Below are 20,205 nucleotides of genomic sequence, written 5' to 3'. Positions count from 1 at the left end.
GGGGAACTTCCCAACCCAGGGATCAAACCTGGGTCTCCTGCATTCCAGGCAGATGCTTTACCATCTGAGCCACCAGGGAAGCCCCAATACGTTATCTGTACTTTCCAGAAAGGATTTTCTATGTAGATCATCATATTATTTGTTCTCTAGTACCAGTTTTGTTTCTCTGTTCCAAGCCTTAATCCTTTATTTTTTCTTCCTTACTGCAATGGCTGGGATACAATGTTGAGGAGAAGTAAAGACAATTTTAAGAATTTTTTTCTTAAATTTCTTCATTAAGAAGTAAGTTTGGTATAGGTTGCTATGAATTGCTCTAAATTGATAATCCTTATCAGGTTAAAGGAGTTACCTTCCTAGATTATGCATAATTTTAAAAATCATGAATGGATATTGGATATTATGAATATATTTTATGCATCTACGGATTGCAGTGTTGGTTGGTGGGTTTAATCACTAAGTTGTGTCTGACTCTTGTGACCCCATGGTCTGTGCTCTGCCAGGTAACTCTGACCCTCAGATTTCCCAGGCAATAATACTGGAGTGGGTTGCCATTTCCTTCTCTGGGGGTGGTCTTCCTGACCCAGGGATCGAACCTTGGTCACCTACACTGCGGGTGGATTCTTAACCGATTGAGCCACCAGGGAAGTCTGCAATAGTCATGATTTTTTTCTGTTACTCTCTTAGCAAGTTGAAATATATCAGGAATTGGCAGACTCTTGCCTCTACCTGTGTTTGTATAGTTTCTGAGCTGTGAATCGCTTTTACCTGTTTAAAGTTTCATAAACAATGAAAGATTAAAATCAAAGAAGAATAAATGACAGATTATATGTGGCATACAAAGTGAAAGTGAAAGAAAGTCGCTCAGTCATGTCAGACTCTTTGCGACCCCCTGGACTGTGGCCTACCAGGCTTCTCCATCCATGGGATTCTCCAGACAAGAATACTGGAGTGGGTTACCATTTCCTTCTCCAGGGTATCTTCCAGACCCAGGGATCAAACCTGGGTCTCCCGCATTGTAGGCAGACGCTTTAACCTCTGAGCCACCAGGGAAGCCCTTAAGTGTGCTGACCCCTGACTTACATTAAGTATTCTAATGTTAAACCAGCCTTGCATTCTTGAAGTAAATGCAAGTTGGTTGAGATGATTTTTTTTTTTAATTACTTTGCCTCACTCAGATTAAGATTTTTATCCTAGGACTTTACAGTCTTTGTACTGTAATCGTGATCACCCTGTAATTTTTCTCTCTCATACTGTCGTTTTCACTTTTTGGTATCAGGGTTTCGCTATCATGAAAGGTTTCTTACTCCAAACATGTGGAGTAGAAACTTTTGGATAGAATATAACAAATCAATTATGGAGTGTATCAGTCAGTCAGTCAGTTCAGTCACTCAGTTGTGTCCGACTCTTTGCGACCCCATGAATGGCAGCACTCCAGGCCTCCCTGTCCATCACAAACTCCCGGAGTTTATTCAAACTCATGTCCATCGAGTCGTTGATGCCATCCAGCCATTTCATCCTCTGTCGTCCCCTTCTCCTCCTGTCCCCAGTCACTCCCAGCATCAGAGTCTTTTCCAATGAGTCAACACTTTGCATGAGGTGGCCAAAGTACTGGAGTTTAAGATTCAGCATCATTCCCTCCAAAGAAATCCCAGGGCTGATCTTCTTCAGAATGGACTGGTTGGATCTCCTTGCAGTCCAAGGGACTCTCAAGAGTCTTCTCCAACACCACATTTCAAAAGCATCAATTCTTTGGCGCTCAGCTTTCTTCACAGTCCAACTCTCACATCCATACATGACCACAGGAAAAACCATAGCCTTGACTAGACAGACCTTTGTTGGCAAAGTAATGTCTCTGCTTTTGAATATGCTATCTAGGTTGGTCATAACTTTTCTTCCAAGGAGTAAGCGTCTTTTACTTTCATGGCTACAATCACCATCTGCAGTAATTTTGGAGCCCCAAAAAATAAAGTCTGACAATGTTTCCACTGTTTCCCCATCCATTTCCCATGAAGTGATGGGACCAGATGCCATGATCTTTGTTTTCTGAATGTTGAGCTTTAAGCCAACTTTTTCACTCTCCACTTTCACTTTCATCAAGAGGCTTTTTAGATCCTCTTCACTTTCTGCCATAAGGGTGGTGTCATCTGCATATCTGAGGTTATTGATATTTCTCCTGGCAATCTTGATTCCAGCTTGTGCTTCTTCCAGTCCGGTGTTTCTAGTGATGTAGTATGCATATAAGTTAAATAAGCAGGGTGACAATATACAGCCTTGACGTACTCCTTTTCCTATTTGGAACCAGTCTGTTGTTCCATGTCCAGTTCTAACTGTTGCTTCCTGACCTGTATATAGGTTTCTTAAGAGGCAGGTCCAGTGGTCTGGTATTCCCATCTCTTTCAGAATTTTCCAAGTTTATTGTGATCCACAGAGTCAAAAGCTTTGACATAGTCAATAAAGCAGAAATAGATGTTTTTCTGGAATTCTCTTGCTTTTTCTATGATCCAGCGGATGGGGTGTATCAGATCAGATCAGTCGCTCAGTCGTGTCCAACTCTTTGCAACCCCATGAATCACAGCACGCCAGGCCTCCCTGTCCATCACCAACTCCCGGAGTTCACTCAGACTCACGTCCATCGAGTCAGTGATGCCATCCAGCCATCTCATTCTCTGTCGTCCCCTTCTCCTCTTGCCCCCAATCCCTCCCAGCATCAGAGTCTATTCCAATGAGTCAACTCTTCACATGAGGTGGCCAAAGTATTGGAGTTTCAGCTTTAGCATCATTCCTTCCAAAGAAATCCCAGGGCTGATCTCCTTCAGAATGGACTGGTTGGATCTCCTTGCAGTCCAAGGGACTCTCAACAGTCTTCTCCAACACCACACTTCAAAAGCATCAATTCTTTGGCGCTCAGCCTTCTTCACAGTCCAACTCTCACATCTATACATGACCACAGGAAAAACCATAGCCTTGACTAGACAGACCTTTGTTGGCAAAGTAATGTCTCTGCTTTTGAATATGCTATCTAGGTAGGTCATAACTTTCCTTCCAAGGAGTAAGCGTCTTTTAATTTCATGGCTGCAGTCACCATCTGCAGTGATTTTGGAGCCCAGAAAAATAAAGTCTGATACTGTTTCCCCTGTTTCCCCATCTATTTGCCATGAAGTGATGGGACCAGATGCCATGATCTTAGTTTTCTGAATGTTGAGCTTTAAGCCAACTTTTTCACTCTCCACTTTCACTCTCATCAAGAGGCTTTTGAGTTCCTCTTCACTTTCTGCCATAAGGGTGGTGTCATCTGCATATCTGAGGTGATTGATATTTCTCCCGGCAATCTTGATTCCAGCTTGTGTTTCTTCCAGTCCAGCGTTTCTCATGATGTACTCTGCATAGAAGTTAAATAAGCAGGGTGACAATATACAGCCTTGACGAACTCCTTTTCCTGTTTGGAACCAGTCTGTTGTTCCACGTCCAGTTCTAACTGTTGCTTCCTGACCTGCATACAAATTTCTCAAGAGGCAGATCAGGTGGTCTGCTATTCCCATCTCTTTCAGAATTTTCCACAGATTATTGTGATCCACACAGTCAAAGGCTTTGACATAGTCAATAAAGCAGAAATAGATGTTTTTCTGGAATTCTCTTGCTTTTTCCATGATCCAGTGGATGTTGGCAATTTGATCTCTGGTTCCTCTGCCTTTTCTAAAACCAGCTTTAACATCAGGAAGTTCATGGTTTACATATTGCTGAAGCCTAGCTTGGAGAATTTTGAGCATTACTTTACTAGCGTGTGAGATGAGTGCAATTGTGCAGTCGTTTGAGCATTCTTTGGCATTGCCTTTCTTTGGGATTGGAATGAAAACTGACCTTTTCCAGTCCTGTGGCCACTGCTGAGTTTTCCAGATTTGCTGGCATATTGAGTGCAGCACTTTCACAGCATCATCTTTCAGGATTTGGAATAACTCAACTGGAATTCCATCACCTCCACTAGCTTTGTTCATAGTGATGCTTTCTAAGGCCCACTTGACTTCACATTCCAGGATGTCTGGCTCTAGGTCTGTGATCACCATCGTGGTTATCTGGGTCGTGAAGATCTTTTTTGTACAGTTCTTCTGTGTATTCTTGCCATCTCTTCTTAATATCTTCTGCTTCTGTTAGGTCCATACCATTTCTGTCCTTTATCGAGCCCATCTTTGCATGGAATGTTCCTTTGGTATCTCTGATTTTCTTGAAGAGATCCCTAGTCTTTCCTATTCTGTTGTTTTCCTCTATTTCTTTGCATTGATTGCTGAAGAAGGCTTTCTTATCTCTTCTTGCTATTCTTTGGAACTCTGCATTCAGATGTTTATATCTTTCCTTTTCTCCTTTGCTTTTCACTTCTCTTCTTTTCACAGCTATTTGGAAGGCCTCCCCAGACAGCCATTTTGCTTTTTTGCATTTCTTTTCCATGGGGATGGTCTTGATCCCTGTCTCCTGTACAATGTCATGAACCTCATTCCATAGTTCATCAGGCACTCCATCTATCAGATCTAGGCCCTTAAATCTATTTCTCACTTCCACTGTATAATCATAAGGGATTTGATTTAGGTCATACCTGAATGGTCTAGTGGTTTTCCCCACTTTCTTCAATTTAAGTCTGAATTTGGCAATAAGGAGTTCATGGTCTGAGCCACAGTCAGCTCCTGGTCTTGTTTTTGCTGACTGTATAGAGCTTCTCCATCTTTGGCTGCAAAGAATATAATCAATCTGATTTCGGTGTTGATCATCTGGTGATGTCCATGTGTAGAGTCTTCTCTTGTGTTGTTGGAAGAGGGTGTTTGCTGTGACCAGTGCATTTTCTTGGCAAAACTCTATTAGTCTTTTCCCTGCTTCATTCCGTATTCCAAAGCCAAATTTGCCTGTTATTTCAGGTGTTTCTTGACTTCCTGCTTTTGCATTCCAGTCCCCTATAATGAAAAGGACATCTGTTTTGGGTGTTAGTTCTAAAAGGTCTTGTAGGTCTTCATAGAACCATTCAACTTCAGCTTCTTCAGTGTTACTGGTAGGGGCAGAGACTTCGATTACTGTGATATTGAATGGTTTGCCTTGGAAACGAACAGAGATCATTCTGTTGTTTTTGAGATTGCATCCAAATACCGCATTTCAGATTCTTTTGTTGACCATGATGGCCACTCCATTTCTTCTGAGGGATTCCTGCCCTCAGTAGTAGATATAATGGTCATCTGAGTTAAATTCACCAATTCCAGTCCATTTGAGTTCGCTGATTCCTAGAATGTCGACATTCACTCTTGCCATCTCTTGTTTGACCACTTCCAATTTGCCTTGATTCATGGACCTGACATTCCAGGTTCGTATGCAATATTGCTCTTTATAGCATCGGACCTTGCTTCTATCACCAGTCACATCCACAGCTGGGTATTGTTTTTGCTTTGGTTCCATCCCTTCATTCTTTCTGGAGTTATATCTCCACTGATCTCCAGTAGCATATTGGGCACCTACTGTCCTGGAGAGTTTCTCTTTCAGTATCCTATCATTTTGCCTTTTCATACTGTTCATGGGGTTCTCAAGGCAAGAATACTGAAGTGGTTTGCCATTCCTTTCTCCAGTGGACGACATTGTGTCAGATCTCTCCACCATGACCTGCCCATCTTGGGTTGCCCCACGGGCATGGCTTAGTTTCATTGAGTTAGACAAGGCTGTGGACCTAGTGTGATTAGATTGACTAGTTTTCTGTGAGTATGGTTTCAGTGTGTTTGTCTAACTCAATGGGGTGTATAGCCAAGCTTAAAACAAAGTGAGAAAAATGTTCATGTACTGGAAATAAAGAAGATATCCAAAAGCAAATGGTAAGAGGAGGTGAAGTCTAAATGGCTCATTGGGATGTGCAAACCTAACTGGAGACTGAAGTTGATAGTCATAGTGTTAGGGAAGTCTAGGCTTCAAGTCCTGTGGACTTAAAATGAGCTACTCATGAGAACCATAGGGTCTGGAAAGGCTGCCCTTCTAGGAAAATGCAGCCTAGAAAGCCCCTTCCTACTAGCTACAGGGGATTTGATTTTTACTCAGGATATGACTTCTCTGGTAGCTCAGATGGTGAAGAATTTGCTTGCAGTGCAGGAGACCCAGGTTCAATCCCTGGGTTAGGAAGATCCCCTGTAGAAGGGAATGGCAACCCGCTCCAGTATTCTTGCTTGGGAAAATCCCATGGTCAGAGGAGCCTGACAGGCTACAGTCCACGGAGTTACAAAGAGCTGGACATGACTGAGAGACTCACACTTCATTTCTGGATGTGGAGTAGCAGAGAAGTCACAAAGAAACTAGAACCCCAGGCTGGGAGTAGAGTCTTAGTATATCCTACTTTTATGTCCAAGGGCTATTCAACTGAGGAATTATCTTTAGAATGGTCCAAGTCTTGTAGAAGCAGTGTGATGTTTTAGAAGAAAACAAAATATTCAGCAAGGATACTTCTATAACTCATAGAACACACAAAAAACTTTTATGGAAAATTCAACATTACAAACATGTAAAGAAATGAGTTGTATATCAAATGAGAAAATTTACATCTGAGGTTGTAATACTTACATCTGAGGTTGGAATACTTAAAGTATTGAGAGATGTTTAAGTGTTTTTTAAATGCTTTAAGAAGTAAGACATGGGTATATATAAGGCAAGAAATGAAAAGGTAGTCACTGAAATTAAAAACTCCGCAAATGATTTGAACATTGGGGAAAAGGTACTAGTGGATTAAAAGTTAGTTGAGGGAAAAATATGCATGGTTCAGTGTATTTTGACAAATGTATACATATATGTAAGTACCATCAGAGTCAAGACAATAGAAATTTTTATCCCCCAAATTTCTGTTGTACTCTGTTGCATTCAATTCCCATTTTTAAAAAAACACTCTTCCTGCTATAGCCTGGTAGCCACGTACCAGTATCGCTCTAGATTAGATTTGATTTTACTAGAGCGTAGCATAAATGGTCTTGTAGGTCTTCATAGAACCGTTCAACTTCAGCTTCTTCAGTGTTACTGGTTGGGGCATAGACTTGGATTACTGTGATATTGAATGGTTTGCCTTGGAAACGAACAGAGATCATTCTGTCATTTTTGAGATTGCATCCAAGTACTGCATTTCAGACTCTTTTGTTGACCATGATGGCCATTCCATTTCTTCTGAAGGATTCCTGCCTGCAGTAGTAGATATAATGGTCATCTGAGTTAAATTCACCAATTCCAGTCCATTTGAGTTCGCTGATTCCTAGAATGTCGACATTCACTCTTGCCATCTCTTGTTTGACCACTTCAGCTATACGTGAACTGTGAACTTCCTGATGTTCAAGCTGGTTTTAGAAAAGGCAGAGGAACCAGAGATCAAATTGCCAACATCTGCTGGATCATGGAAAAAGCAAGAGAGTTCCAGAAAAACATCTATTTCTGCTTTATTGACTATGCCAAAGCCTTTGACTATGTGGATCACAATAAACTGTGGAAAATTCTGAAAGAGATGGGAATACCAGACCACCTGATCTGCCTCTTGAGAAGTTTGTATGCAGGTCAGGAAACAACAGTTAGAACTGGACATGAAACAACAGACTGGTTCCAAACAGGAAAAGCAGTTCGTCAAGGCTGTATATTGTCACCCTGCTTATTTAACTTCTATGCAGAGTACATCATGAGAAACGCTGGACTGGAAGAAACACAAGCTGGAATCAAGATTGCCGGGAGAAATATCAATCACCTCAGATATGCAGATGACACCACCCTTATGGCAGAAAGTGAAGAGGAACTCAAAAGCCTCTTGATGAGAGTGAAAGTGGAGAGTGAAAAAGTTGGCTTAAAGCTCAACATTCAGAAAACTAAGATCATGGCATCTGGTCCCATCACTTCATGGCAAATAGATGGGGAAACAGTGGAAACAGTATCAGACTTTATTTTTCTGGGCTCCAAAATCACTGCAGATGGTGACTGCAGCCATGAAATTAAAAGACCCTACTCCTTGGAAGGAAAGTTATGACCAACCTAGATGGCATATTCAAAAGCAGAGACATTACTTTGCCAACAAAGGTTCGTCTAGTCAAGGCTATGGTTTTTCCTGTGGTCATGTATAGATGTGAGAGTTGGACTGTGAAGAAGGCTGAGCACCGAAGAATTGATGCTTTTGAAGTGTGGTGTTGGAGAAGACTGTTGAGAGTCCCTTGGACTGCAAGGAGATCCAACTAGTCCATTCTGAAGGAAATCAGCCCTGGGATTTCTTTGGAAGGAATGATGCTAAAGCTGAAACTCCAATACTTTGGCCACTTCATGCCAAGAGTTGACTCATTGGAAAAGACTCTGATGCTGGGAGGGATTGGGTGCAGGAGGAGAAGGGGACAACAGAGGATGAGATGGCTGGATGGCATCACTGACTCGATGGACGTGAGTCTGAGTGAACTTCAGGAGTTGGTGAGGGACAGGGAGGCCTGGCGTGCTGTGATTCGTGGGGTCGCAAAGAGTCGGACACGACTGAGCGACTGATCTGATCTGATCTGATCTGAACATAAATGGAATCAGACAGTATGTACTCTTGTGTCTGACTCCTTTCGTTTGATGTAACATTTTTGAAATTCATCTGTGTTGTTTCTTTATACTGTTGAGTAGTATTCCATTATGTGGATATACAGAAATTTATTTATCCATTCACCTGTTGATAGGCATTTAGTTTGTTTTCATTTAGGGCCATTATGAATAAAGCTGCTAAGAACATTCCTGTACAAATCCCTATGTGGATACATGTTTTGACTCCTCCTGGATAATACCTAGGAGTGGAAATTCTGGGTCATATGATAAGAGTACATTTAAAATTTTAAGAAATTGCCAAGGTCTTTTTCCAAAGAGGCTGCATGATTTTGCATTTCCAATGACCTTGGAATATGAGTTCCATTGGCTTCATATCCTGGTGAATACTTGACATTGCCAGTCTTTTTCTCTGTTCTTGTGAGTGTGTAGTGGTATGTTTCTTTATTTGATCTTGCATTTCACTGATGACTAATGATGTTAAGCATCTTTTAGTATACTTATTATAATTAGTCATTTATATTTCTTCTTTGGGGCCTCCCTGGTGGCTCAGATGGTAAAGAATCTACTTGTAATGCAAGAGGCCCTGGTTCGATCCCTGGGTCACGTAGTTCCCCTGGAGAAGGAAATGGCAACCCACTCCAGTATTCTTGCCTGGGGAATTCCATGAACAAAGGAGTCTGGCGGGCTACAGTCCATGGGGTCCCAAAGGAATGTCTTCTTTGTGAAATATATGTTCAGAACATTTGATATTATAAGCTTTGGGGTTTTGTTTTCTTATTCTATTCCAAAATAGAATTCTTTCTGTTTTCTGTATACAAGTCCTCTGTTGGATGCATATTGAGAATATTATCTTCCATTCTGTGATTGGCCTTTTCATTGTCTTAACAGTGTCTCTCAAGTAGAAGAAGTTTTAAAATTTGAAAAATTTTAAATGTTATGGTTAATTTTTGTCTTTTACCTAAGAAATGTTTCCTACTGTGATGCAGAAAGACTTTTGCCTATATTTTCCTTTAGCCAATTCATGCTTTAAGCTTTTACTTTTAGGTCTATGATTCACTTTGAGTTAATTTTTATATATGATTTGATGTAAGGGTTGAATAGATGTTGAGTTGTTCCAGTGCACACATATTTACCATATTTGAACCATATTTCCTTTTTTTTAAAATTTTATTTTATTTTGAAACTTTACATAATTGTATTAGTTTTGCCAAATATCAAAATGAATCCATCACAGGTATACATGTGCTCCCCATCCTGAACCCTCCTCCCTCCTCCCTCCCCATACCATCCCTCTGGGTCGTCCCAGTGCACCAGCCCCAAGCATCCAGTATCGTGCATTGAACCTGGACTGGCATCTCGTTTCATACATGATATTTTACATGTTTCAATGTCATTCTCCCAAATCTTCCCACCCTCTCCCTCTCCCACAGAGTCCATAAGACTGTTCCATACATCAGTGTCTCTTTTGCTGTCTCGTACACAGGGTTATTGTTATCATCTTTCTAAATTCCATATATATGCGTTAGTATACTGGATTGGTGTTTTTCCTTCTGGCTTACTTCACTCTGTATAATAGGCTCCAGTTTCATCCACCTCATTAGAACTGATTCAAATGAATTCTTTTTAATGGCTGAGTAATACTCCATTGTGTATATGTACCACTGCTTTCTTATCCATTCATCTGCTGATGGACATCTAGGTTGCTTCCATGTCCTGGCTATTATAAACAGTGCTGTGATGAACATTGGGGTACACGTGTCTCTTTCCCTTCTGGTTTCCTCAGTGTGTATGCCCAGCAGTGGGATTGCTGGATCATAAGGCAGTTCTATTTCCAGTTTTTTAAGGAATCTCCACACTGTTGTCCATAGTGGCTGTACTAGTTTGCATTCCCACCAACAGTGTAAGAGGGTTCCCTTTTCTCCACACCCTCTCCAACATTTATTATTTGTAGACTTTTGGATCGCAGCCATTCTGACTGGTGTGAAATGGTACCTCATAGTGGTCTTGCTTTGCATTTCTCTGATAATGAGTGATGTTGAGCATCTTTTCATGTGTTTGTTAGCCATCTGTATGTCTTCTTTGCAGAAATGTCTATTTAGTTCTTTGGCCCATTTTTTGATTGGGTCATTTATTTTTCTGGAGTTGAGCTGTAGGAGTTGCTTGTATATTTTTGAGATTAGTTGTTTGTCGGTTGCTTCATTTGCTATTATTTTCTCCCATTCTGAAGGCTGTCTTTTCACCTTGCTGATAGTTTCCTTTGATGTGCAGAAGCTTTAAGGTTAATTAGGTCCCATTTGTTTATTTTTGCTTTTATTTCCGATATTCTGGGAGGTGGATCATAGAGGATCCTGCTGTGATGTATGTCAGAGAGTGTTTTGCCTATGTTCTCCTCTAGGAGTTTTATAGTTTCTGGTCTTATGTTTAGATCTTTAATCCATTTTGAGTTTATTTTTGTGTATGGTGTTAGAAAGTGTTCTAGTTTCATTCTTTTACAAGTGGTTGACCAGTTTTCCCAGCACCACTTGTTAAAGAGATTGTCTTTAATCCATTGTATATTCTTGCCTCCTTTGTCAAAGATAAGGTGTCCATATGTGCGTGGATTTATCTCTGGGCTTTCTATTTTGTTCCATTGATCTATATTTCTGTCTTTGTGCCATATTTCCTTTTTATAATCTTATATTTTCATCTAGTATTATTTTCCTTCTGCTTTAAGAACTTTCGTTAGCATTTTGTACAGTGGATGTCTTTATTATTGAGAAGTATAAGGGTAGCCATAAGGTACTCTCACTCTGAGAACCTCTGGTGTAAAATTATTGAGATGACCTGGGAAAGATAAGAGCCAGAGTAAAGTGGAGGATTGGCTTTAGATAGGAGGGACACTTCCTTATTATATATGTAGAAAAAGAGTATTAGATGAGGGCATTAGAGGGCAGACTTTCTCACTGATGTTTCTTTTTTCCTTGTGGAGGAGGCAGATTCATACTTATTGAATAAAGAGGGAATTTGGAGGAGGAAAATAGTTGAAGAGTAGAGAAGATTTGAAATAGTTATTGCAAAGGGTAGGGAGATAAATCAACAATAGAAGTATGACCAATGTGCTAGGTAAAAATATAACTGGAGGGCTCCTTTGAGACTGATCATTAGGTTAAACAGTAAATGGGAAAGGATATTTGTTTGATATCATAAAGCAGGATACCCGAATCAGTGCTTTGGGATGCAGAACAAATTATGGGATAAAAAGTTCAGAGTTTGAGTATGGAATGGGATTAAGTAGAGGACATGAAGAGGCCAAGGAAAAAATGAGAGGTCATATTTATAGATGTGTTGCCCATATTATCTTTCAAGTTACCCAAATCTATAGAGTAGATATTGGAGTGAGATAAAAGCTATGAACCAGTTACATATAGCTGATGCTAAGTCACTTCAGTCGTGTCCGACTCTGTGTGACCCCATAGACGGCAGCCCACCAGGCTCCCCCGTCCCTGGGATTTTCCAGGCAAGAACACTGGAGTGGGTTGCCATTTCCTTCTCCAATGCATGAAAGTAAAAAGTGAAAGTGAAGTCGCTCAGTCGTGTCAGACTCCCAGCGACTCCATGGATTGCAGCCTACCAGGCTCCTCCGTCCATGGGATTTTCCAGGCAAGAGTACTGGAGGGGGGTGCGATGGCCTTCTCCACATATAGCTGAGAACCAGCATAAATGTATTTTCAGTGTGTAGTATTTCCAATGTATGTAATTTAGGTTAGCATTAGAGCTGTACTAATATGGTAGCCACTACCACATGTATCTACTTAAATTAATTAAAATTAAAAATTCAGTTCCTCAGTCACTATATCTACATTTTGAGTATGGAGTAGCCTCATGTGTCTAGTGACAGCCAGACTAGCAGCACAGATACAGAAAGCACCTGTCATCACAGAAAGATCTATTGGACAGCGCTAGTGTGGAGGACAGGTGCATTTAGATCTGTCTCAGACCCATTAGGCATGAAAATGGACACTTTACTGTAATATTCTTCCCATTATGCAGAAACATTTTGGAGCCAAACGGCTTAGGAAAGATAAGCTCTATTGCCTATTGAATTAATAGAACTAGTTTAACAGTGGTAAAGTCTCTAAGAACTCAGAAGTCAGTGAAGGGAGCATACTCTGAAGATAGAAACTATAGTTAAATAATAATACATCTCTCTCTTATTGGGAACTATAGACAAATGAATATGGGAAACATAGTATGGAAAAAAGTATAGCCAATTAAAGATTTGTTTAGTTTTTCCTTATTCCGCAGTCCCTTCCTGAGATATTTTATATTGTTGACCTGGCCTATAGTATCTTTAGTGCTACTGCACTTCTGAGGAAGTTTGTTAGGCAAACTTTATTTAGTATGGGTAGTCTGTAAAACAACAAAAGCTACATTTCTAATGTAATTTTTTTCAATGACTTTGAGTAAGCTTATGTTTAAATATAGTAACTACTTAAATGAAGCATTTTATCTGGGATCCTGCCTTATGTGTTTTTATGTTTAACTGAGTGCAGATTCTGGTTACTGGTAAAATCTCTGTGTTAATGGAGTAGGTAAAAGAATGTTTGACAAAAAACACTATTACTTCAGTGAGAGAGTTGACCTGTGGTTACAATACTTACAGGAGCTAATACAGAAAAGTGTACCTGAAAATGGGTTGCTGCTGTGACAGTACCTAAAGCATGAGGCACTGGCAGAAAGATCAGGCAGTTTGTGGTGAGGAAATTGGTATCAGAAGTGGAAAGATGGAAATTCATGTAAGCCGTGGCCGAACATTTGACAAAGCTATACTTGTGATAATTTAGGAAGCTAACTTCCCCTGTAGTTCTAGGGAAAGTGGCTGATGTATGTTGGCTTCGACATTCTGCTTTGAACAAGGTGTTATAAGAAAGAAAGGAACTCAGGAAAGAATTAGTTGGCTTATGAATATCAAAGAAAGGGCAGAGAGAGAGAGTCAAAATCTGGGGCCAAAAGGAGCTGATTATGACTCAAGCCCATGGCAAAGAACAAATTGGGGTATGGCTTTCTTACTCTGACCTGCTGTCTTATGGCTTCAGGATAACCACCATTACGTTCCGGTGAGCTTCCCTGGTAGCTCAGCTGGTAAAGAATCTGCCTGCAATGGGAGACCTGGGTTTGCTTCCTGGGTTGGGAAGATCCCCTGGAGGAGAGCATGGCAATCCACTCCAGTAGTCTCGCCTGGAGAATGCCAATGGATGGAGGAGCCTGGCGGGCTACAGTCCATGGGGTGGCACAGAGTTGGACATGACTGAGCAACTAAGCACAGCACAGCACACACACTATACCAGTGTGCACCACTGGAAAGCCCCTGGTGAGGATAATCTAAAGAAAGAATCTTGTATTTATTGGTACATGGCACTGACTGGAAGTAAACATCTTAAAACCATACCAAGTTTTGTGTTGCCGAGACTAAAATTGTTGTTGTTCAGTCACTAGTTCGTATCTGACTCTTTGCAACGCTATGGACAGGAGCACATGAGGCTTCCCTGTCCCTCACCATCTCCCAGAGTTTGCTCAAATTCATGTCTGTTGAGTCGTGATGCCATTCAGCCATTTCATCCTGTCACCCTCTTTTCCTCTTGCCCTCAATATTTATTGGCATCAGGGTCTTTTCCAATGAGTCAGCTCTTCACATCAGGTGGCCAAAATATTGGAGCTTCAGCTTCAGCATCAGTCCTTCCAATGAGTATTCAGGGTTGATTTCCTTTAGGATTGACTAGTTTGATCTATACTCCAGGGGACTCTCGACTAAAATAATCTTTTACCCTTTGAGTCTTAAACAATAAGGTCTATTCATATATCATTTTAATTGATGCACAGAATTCCATACTGTAAATAAGTTGCATTTGTTTATTTAGTCATCTACGATGGGCATTAGATTTGTATCAGTTTTTAAGATATTATAAATTTGAAGAAGAAGGCTGAATTCTTGGCAAGGCCATGATAGATCTAGTTCTGGTACATATCCTAAACTCAGTAAATTTTTTTTTATTGAATTTAGTCACATGGTAGAGCTACTATTTGCATCTGCATATACAGTAGAATAATTGGTCAGTATAATTCATTTTAGAATAGGACCTATGATTTGTAGTTTCAGTGAATGGAAGGCCTTGAGAATGCCATGGTATTGGCATTTGTGATATTCCTCTGCGCTTGATGTATTCCTTTGAAAAAGGATAATATTCCTAGTGTGAATCAATTCTATCAGTTACAGAGCAATATTGAAAAACAAAGCATCTGAAATAGCCCATTGGTCTCCCCAAATAATACTGATACCTGTAAATGCTCAAACTACCACACAGTTGCACTCATCTCACACGCTAGTAAAGTAATGCTCAAAATTCTCCAAGCCAGGCTTTAGCAATATGTGAACCGTGAACTTCCTCATGTTCAAGCTGGTTTTAGAAAAGGCAGAGGAACCAGAGATCAAATTGCCCACATCCACTGGGTCATGGAAAAAGCAAGAGAGTTCCAGAAAAAACATATATTTCTGCTTTATCAACTATGTCAAAGCCTTTGACTGTGTGGATCACAGTAAACTGTGGAAAATTCTGAAAGAGATGGGAATACAAGACCACCTGATCTGCCTCTTGAGAAATTTGTATGCAGGTCAGGAAGCAACAGTTAGAACTGGACATGGAACAACAGACTGGTTCCAAATAGGAAAAGGAGTACGTCAAGGCTGTATATTGTTACCCTGCTTATTTAACTTATATGCAGAGTACATCATGAGAAATGCTGGACTGGAAGAAACACAAGCTGGAATCAAGATTGCCGGGAGAAATATCAATCACCTCAGATATGCAGATGACACCACCCTTATGGCAGAAAGTGAAGAGGAACTCAAAAGCCTCTTGATGAAACTGAAAGGAGAGTGAAAAAGTTGGCTTAAAGCTCAACATTCAGGAAACTAAGATCATGGCATCCGGTCCCATCACTTCATGGGAAATAGATGGGGAAACAGTGGAAACAGTGTCAGACTTTATTTTTCTGGGCTCCAAAATCACTGTAGATGGTGACTGCAGCCATGAAATTAAAAGACGCTTACTCCTTGGAAGGAAAGTTATGACCAATAACTTTATAATAGATAGCATATTCAAAAGCAGAGACATTACTTTGCCAACAAAGGTTTGTCTAGTCAAGGCTATGGTTTTTCCTGTGGTCATGTATAGATGTGAGAGTTGGACTGTGAAGAAGGCTGAGCGCCGAAGAATTGATGCTTTTGAAGTGTGGTGTTGGAGAAGACTGTTGAGAGTCCCTTGGACTGCAAGGAGATCCAGCCAGTCCATTTGGAAGGAGATCAGCCCTGGGATTTCTTTGGAAGGAATGATGCTAAAGCTGAAACTCCAGTACTTTGGCCACCTCATGCAAAGAGTTGACTCATTGGAAAAGACCCTGATGCTGGGAGGGATTGGGGGCAAGAGTAGAAGGGGACGACAGAGGATGAGATGGCTGGATGGCATCACTGACTTGATGGACGTGAGTATGGGTGAACTCTGGGAGTTGGTGATGGACAGGGAGGCCTGGTGTGCTGAGATTCATGGGGTTGCAAAGAGTCGGACACGACTGAGTGACTGAACTGAATTGAACTGAACTGGTCCCAACCTGGTCAGTATTATTTGGGGAGACCAGTGGGCTATTTCAGATGGTTTGTTTTTCAATATTTCTCTGTAACTGATAGAACTGAATAACACTAGGAAAATGGAAGGCCTTGAGAATGCTGTGGTATGGCACATGTGGTATTCCTCTTTGCACTGGAGGTGTTCTTTTATTCACAGCAGATCCCTCATACACTAGTTCCTTTGTCTAACCTAACTCCTATTCCTGTGTCCTCTTCGTCCTCTTTTCCGCCCTCTGCTGCCTTCCGCCGTCCTGTGCTTCCTCTCACAGAGCTGGAGCAGCCTCGCAGGGGCTCCAGGCTTGTGCCTCTTCCCCGCTCCCTGTCTCATCCTTTGCCTTCTTGCAGCTGTTTTGCCTTTACCTTGTTCGTATCTTTTTTAACAGAAAATGAACTCTGTGCTTTATTACTTTCCTATCTCAAAACTTAATTATGCTTACACTATGGACAGGAAAGAAGTAAGAAGAAAAAAGGGTATGCTTTTCAGATTTCACAGGAAATAATTGGCGAAGATACTTTGGAGTAATTGTGGCAAAAGGTCACATTTTATGAATATTTGCCCTCTTTTTATTTAATAGTATCCTAACCTTTATATTATTAATATTATTTGCAATACTCTGCAGTTATAGAATGGGAATGTTGCAATGAAGTCATTTATTCACTTAATTTTGAATAAATAGCCAAATTTTCTCTAGTAATCTTTTACACAAAAGAACCCTCAAATTCATTTACTTTAAAAAATTTAAACATTTTTTAGTTGATGAACCATGATTATAATAATAACTAACATCTATCATGTAACCCATTTTCATAAAGTAGGATTATTAGCATCATTACTTAATTTAAAAGTCTTATCATTTTTTAACTTTAATCCCATATATGTATTTTTTATCTTTCTAATGACTTATACCATTGAGACCTATAGGGTAGTCAATTATATTTTAAGGTCAGAGAAAAAAGAATTAAGAAAACAAAAGCTCTCAGATAATTTTTTAAAAAATAATAATTTAGCAGAAGACTCAGGCTAGAGGCTAGAAGATTGACATAGAGTTTTTTTCCCCATTTATGTTAGTCTGGGCACAAGAGAAAAATACATATAAAATAAAATACATTTTCTTTTAAATTTATTGTGATATTTTCCTTTTTTTCAAAGTATAGATACTCATATATAATTTTAAGACACCTTTTTCCATGTTTATCTGTCCTTTATGAATAGTAATTGTCATGCTTCTTCATGCCTGTGCTGAGTCACTTTGTTTGTGTATGACTCTTTGCAACCCTATGGACCATGGCCCTCTAGGTTCCTCTGTCCATGGATTCTCCAGGCAAGAATCCTAAAGTGGGTTGCCATTTCCTTCTCCAGGGGATCCTCCCCACCCAGGGATTGAACCCATGTCTCTTTACATCTCCTGCATTGGCAGGTGAGTTCTTTACCTCTAGTGTCACCTGGGAAGCCCATCATGCTTCTTGTTTTTTTTTGGTTACTTTTCTCAGTCACTCAGTCATGTCCAACTTTTTACAACCCCATGGACTGCAGCATGCCAGGCTTCCCTGTCCTTCACCATCTCCTAGAGTTTGCTCAAATTCGTGTCCATCGAGTCAGTGATACCATCCAGCCATCTCATCCTCTGTTGTCCTCTTCTCCTCCTGCCTTCAGTCTTTCCCAGTTTCAGGGTCTTTTCCAATCAGTTGGCTCTTTGCATCAGGAGGCCAAAGTATCAAAGCTTCAGCTTCAGCATCAGTCCTTCCAATGAATATTCAAGACTGATTTCCTTTAGAATTGGCTGGTTTGATCTCCTTGCTGTACAAGGGACTCTCAAGAGTCTTCTCCAACATCACAGCTCAAAAGCCTCAATTCTTTGGTGCTCAGCCTTCTTTATGGTCCAACTCTCACATCCATACATGACTGCTGGAAAAACCATAGCTTTGACTGTACAGACCTTTGTCGACAAAGTAATGTCTCTGCTTTTTAATACGCTGTCTAGATTTGTCATAGCTTTTCTTCCAAGGAGCAGGTGTCTTTTAATTTCATGGCTTCAGTTGCCATCATGCTTCTTAATTGAGTGTGAGTGCTAAGCTTTGATTGGGCTTCCCTTGTGGCTTAGTGGTAAAGAATCCACCTGCAGTGCAAGAGATGTGGGCTCAATCCCTGGAACGGGAAGATCCCTCAGAGAAGAAAATGGCAACCCACCACAGTATTTTTGCCTGGGAAATCCCAGAAACAGAGGAGCCTAGTGGGCTACAGTCCTTGGGGTTGCAAAGAGTGGACAGGACTTAACAACCTAACAACCACCACTACCACCACCACCTTTGGATAGATTATATATTTAAATATTACTTTAAATACTTTGAATCATACAGTTCAACTTTGTGTAAAATTTTTTTACAAGTGTCGTTTTAGTTTGCTTTTTCTGATTAAACATGCTCTCAGTAAGAAAAACTTCAAAAACACAGAAGAAACAAACACAAATTTTTTGTAATCCCATCATCATCCATATATAAACATTATGAATATTTTGACAAATAAAACTGGAAGTATGGTGTATATATATAGTTTTGTATTCTGTTTTTGGAGGCAGAATGACATTGTTTACATTTGCATCATATAAACATGAATATAGACAATGGTTATGCAAAAATGGGAACAGAGACCAGTTATATGTAAGAGTTAATTTAGAGCAGAGATGATAGTGGCTTGAGGGGGCTGGTAGGAGTAAAGAGTGGTGAGATTCTGGACTTATTTGCATTTTGACAGTACAACTTACAGAATTTCTGATTTGTATGTGAAGTATGAAAGAGATGACTCAAGGATGATCTTCAGCAATTGGGTGAATGAGATTGATACTTAAGCTGTCAATTATTTTAATAAGCCATGTAATATTCCATCATGTGAATGTACTTAAATGTATTTAAATGTTTTCCCGTTGTTGGATATTCAGATTGTGTCCCTTTTCACTGTTAAAAATTAGTATGTATATCTTACAATTAAGTCTTTGACCATGGAGTTGATTGTATTCTCAAGATAGAGCTCAAGATGCAGATTTTTGGGGTTCAAAAGACATAGCTCTTTTAAAGTGGTGTGTGTGTCTTTAAAGCTGTGAATATTTTTTCAGAACCCATGTTTACATTGAGTGTATACGAGCACCTGCTTTGCCCCATCCTCATTGGCTTTGGGTGTCAGTACATATTATTGTGAAAACACAAGTAACAGCAAATCAAAACTAGGAAGCTTTGCCAGTTTGGCAAATAAGAAATGATATATTGTTTTGTTTTGCACTGAGCATAAAGAATAACAATGAATTTCCACACACACAGATGTTTTTGTTCACATAGTTCTGTGTGAAGGTAATTTGCTATTTGTAGTGTGGTAGTGGTAGTGGTGGTTCAGTTGCTAAGTCATGTCTGACTCTTATGACCCCATGGACTGTAGCCCACAAGGCTCCTCCGTCCATGGGATTCTCCAGGCAAGAATACTGGAGTGGGTTGCCATTTCCTTCTCCAATTTGTGTAGTTTTAGAAAAGAGGAAGAACTAAAATTTCTGAGTATATACTTCAGTTAGATATATTGTGAGGCACTTCATATTATTTTATTTAACAGTTACAAAATGCTCAGAGATAAGTATTATTGTTTAAATTTTATATATAAAGAAACATATCTGCAGAGAATTTGCCAATATACATACAGAAATTGCTGTATAGAGAAGCAGAATACATTTATTAATATTGCTTGAAAGCCTTCTGTTTGGGATGTTACTAGGTTTAAAGGGAGAAGGCAATGGCACCCCACTCCAGTACTCTTGCCTGGAAAATCCCATGGACGGAGGAGCCTGGAAGGCTGCAGTCCATGGGGTAGCTAAGAGTCGGGCATGACAGAGTGACTTCACTTTCACTTTTCACTTTCATGCATTGGAGAAAGAAATGGCAACCCTCTCCAGTGTTCTTGCCTGGAGAATCCCAGGGATGGGGGAGCCTGGTGGGCTGCCGTCTATGGGGTCGCACAG

General features: G+C 40.2%; 1 protein-coding gene and 1 non-coding gene across 9 annotated transcripts in view; one reads left to right on the top strand and one right to left on the bottom strand.

Annotated features, from left to right (window-relative positions):
- Positions 1–20,205, top strand: part of CCDC171 (coiled-coil domain containing 171) — a 341,259-nt gene that overhangs the window by 172,572 nt on the left and 148,482 nt on the right. The window lies entirely within an intron of this gene.
- TRNAS-GGA (transfer RNA serine (anticodon GGA)) lies at positions 8–79 on the bottom strand. Its single transcript has one exon. It is a non-coding gene; the product is annotated as a tRNA-Ser (tRNA).

This window comes from Bos javanicus, chromosome 8 (genome assembly GCF_032452875.1).
Source record: "Bos javanicus breed banteng chromosome 8, ARS-OSU_banteng_1.0, whole genome shotgun sequence".
Classification (NCBI taxonomy): domain Eukaryota; kingdom Metazoa; phylum Chordata; class Mammalia; order Artiodactyla; family Bovidae; genus Bos; species Bos javanicus.
This window is presented reverse-complemented; position numbering and strand designations above follow the sequence as displayed.